This window comes from Eleutherodactylus coqui, chromosome 7 (genome assembly GCF_035609145.1).
Source record: "Eleutherodactylus coqui strain aEleCoq1 chromosome 7, aEleCoq1.hap1, whole genome shotgun sequence".
Taxonomy (NCBI): domain Eukaryota; kingdom Metazoa; phylum Chordata; class Amphibia; order Anura; family Eleutherodactylidae; genus Eleutherodactylus; species Eleutherodactylus coqui.
This window is the reverse complement of record NC_089843.1, coordinates 200,034,841-200,038,144: the sequence shown is the minus strand read 5'-3', so window position 1 is coordinate 200,038,144 and position 3,304 is coordinate 200,034,841. Positions and strand designations below refer to the sequence as shown.

The following is a 3,304-nucleotide window of genomic DNA, read 5'->3' as shown; positions in this document are numbered from 1 at the left end:
ATACAAGGGTTAAATTGTACAGATGAGATGTGATTTTGGTTATCAAGCAGACCCTCAGCAGATGTTGCAGAGTGCCACATCCCCCAAGAAGGTGGGAGGGACCCGACAACAAAGGGAGTCAGTTGGCTCTTGGAGGGGGAAGGGAGTAGAGTAACATGTGAGCCAAGAACAAAGGGCAGAGCGAGAGAGAGAGCTCCTGGGACCTTAACCCACTCTGCCATTTTTGTGCCAGTCCACGCTGTGAAGGGGATTATTATGTGATGAGCTCTGAGGAAGCAAGACAGAGCTGGAGCTAAAGACAGAGAGGATAAGTTGTACAAGGACCTCCCTGCTCATGCTGTTTCTAACTTTTGGTGGAGAGCAGTAATGGTCAGCTAGCACGCTGATGAAATTGTCCCCGCATGCGTCCTTCCAGGTACCGCGTGACGGAATGGAATTGTGAGTACCAAGTGAAAATTGTAATGCAATTTGAATGGAGCCCCACAGCAGAGGTTAATCTAAACTAGACTGTGTATATCGAGAATTGAATCTAACTGTTAGCAAAGATATTCCTGCTACAAGCGAAGTAAGAGACATTTCCAAGAGCATCATAGACTGTATTGTCAATAACGCTGCTGAAGGAGCCACCTTTAAAGTCGTGATAACCAAATGATCATCCATCTACGGCTTATTTGTAATATCGCATGTTATACTTTGATTGACTTGTAACCTGGAATGTACATAAGTAATTGTAGTAAAGTTAAAGCTGTTTCACGAAATCCCAGTGTCAGACGTCCATCCTGCACTCCATATAACTGAAGCAGCTCCCTTGACAAAAGGGCATGGTGTGGAACCCGGGATCATCAGGTTAGTGAAGCCACCCTGCCACGTGACATGAGAACTATAGCCCTTGCTAGCCTGTTGTATTAACCCCTGGTTCACCACAATGGAGTTCCCTAACATCTTGGCGTGGTGGGAATGGGTTAAAAAGAAAACCAAAACTTTCTTTAAGTCTGTAGGATACAAAAGAGCGAGAGAGAAAAGGAAGGAGTACATAAGGCTCAGCGCCCGTCTATGCTTCCTTTTAAAGCTCCGTGAGAGTGGTATGGAGGTCCAGCAGGACATAATACAGATTAAGAGGAATATAAACAACTACCTAACACAGAAAGGCAGAAGCATTATATACAGAGCTAAAGCGGAAAAAATGGAGCATGATGAAAAATGCACACGTTTCTTTTTTGCCAAAAAACCTACCTTTGAGTGTGTGGTGAATGAGGAGGAGTGTGAGGTGAGGTGGGAGGGGGTGCATGAGGTGATTGCGGGGTTCTATGAGGAGTTGTATGCGGATAAGTGGAGGGATGAATGTCTGGAGAATGAGGTATTGAGTGAGGTAGAGGGTAGGTTTGGGGATGTGGAGCGGGTATCCACTATGCGGGAGGTGACCACAAACGAAGTATTTGAGGTAACACAGAGCTTGGCCTTAAATAAGACGCCCGGTGCAGATGGGTTACCGGTAGAATTCTATCGGAGGTTGTGGAATGTGGTGGGCAAGGACTTGTGTGAGGTGTGCAAGTACATGTGGACGAATGCAGAGATGGCTGATAGTATGCGTGAGGGTGTGGTTGTGCTGATCCCAAAGAAGGGGGATCTGAAGCGGTTAAAAAATTGGCGCCCCATCACATTGTTAAACAGCGATTACAAAATCTACGCCAAGATAATTGCCAACCGTATGCGTGACGTGGTGGAGTGTGTTGTGAGTGAGGACCAGTATTGTGCGGTGCCTGGGAGACGTGTGCATGAGAGTTTGTGTCTGATGAGGGATGTGTTGTGGGACGGCAAGAAGCGAAAGAAGAATGTGTATGTGGTGAGTGTGGATTTTGAGAAGGCGTATGACAGGTTGTCGCATGGGTTTTTGTTTCGGGTGTTGTTGCGAATTGGATTCCCGGCTGAGTTTGTGTGCAGAGTGAGGAGTTTGTATGAAAGTATCTTTAGCAGAATGTTGGTAAATGGGAAGGTTGGAAGGAGAGTGAATGTGAAGTCAGGAGTGCGCCAGGGGTGTCCTTTGTCGGCCGTGGCGTTTATCTGCGCCATGGAGCCTTTACTATGCATGATTAGAAAAGATAAGGTGGTGCGGGGGATTCATATCCCTGGCAGCAATGGGAGAGAATGGAAGGTGAGCGCTTATATGGATGATGTGTGTGTGATGTGTGAGCCTGAGTGTGCTGTGAGGAGGGTGAGACTGTTGGTGTCAGTGTTTTGCGGGGCGTCTGCTTTTCAAGTGAATTGGGATAAGAGTGAATGTAAGGTGTTTGGTGAGGCTGTGTTGAGTGTTGTGTAAATAAAGCCTTTCAGGTTTTTTAAAAAAAAAAAAAATCTGTTCTTATCAGTTTAATATCTGATACGTCCCCTATCTGGGGACCATATATTAAATGGATTTTTAGAACAGGGAGCTGGAAAAAGAGCTTGCTCTGTCCACTCCGCGCATTGACCTGGTATTGCAGTACCTCCAGGACCGGTGCACCCCCTTTCTTATTTCAGTATTCAAAAACAGAAACGACGAGCAAGAGGTGCAGCGCAGCTGTGGCTGCTGCTACCCAAGCACTTTGATTGACACTCAGCCCGTCTGCTGTGCCGTGGAGCTCGCAACATTGTATCCACTGAGCAGCTGAGTCTGCTAGAGTGTGCACCGCACAGGTACAACTGGAAGCAAAACAACACACACACACCAGTTCATATGGCAGCCGCACTCTATAGTTCGTACCTACCGCTACGCTAATAGCCAAGTTGGAAACATCGGGCAGGCACAGCGTATCCTGGCAGCCTGCGTCTGTATGCTCCACGTATTCGGGTCATGGGTGTATGTGCAGGGGGTGCGGTCGCATCTGGGGCCCGGAGCCCTAGGGGGCCCATAAAGTCTCTCTTCCCCACATTGTAAACCAATGCTATCAATGAAGCCTTATAGTTTGGGGGCCCAGTTCCAGACTTTGTACTGGGGATCTGCAGCAGCTTCAAGTTACACCTCCGGATCAGGATAATGCTAAGCCATTCCAACCAGCCTGTGTGAGTGACCTGCAGTCGCTGGTAGTCGAAAAGCGACTGCCCGGCCAGCCCCGGATGCGCGCTTCAGAGTGGACAGACAGCAGCTGACCCCCAATCACACAGGTCCGAGGCTTGCTATTGATAGGGGTCAATCATTATTAATCAATAACCTAACATAAGAAAGATAAGGAAACAGTGTAATGAATGTGACATTAGTTATTTGGTTATATAATGTTATGTATTATATGTAAAACATTCCGGAAGTTGCTAGTAGAATTTGGATACA

At 47.2% G+C, this 3,304-nt stretch overlaps 1 non-coding gene across 1 annotated transcript; it reads left to right on the top strand.

Moving 5' to 3' along the window:
- Positions 1 to 2,319: 2,319 nt before the first annotated feature.
- LOC136573849 (U2 spliceosomal RNA) lies at positions 2,320 to 2,505 on the top strand. Its single transcript, XR_010786067.1, has one exon. It is a non-coding gene; the product is annotated as a U2 spliceosomal RNA (small nuclear RNA).
- Positions 2,506 to 3,304: the final 799 nt, after the last annotated feature.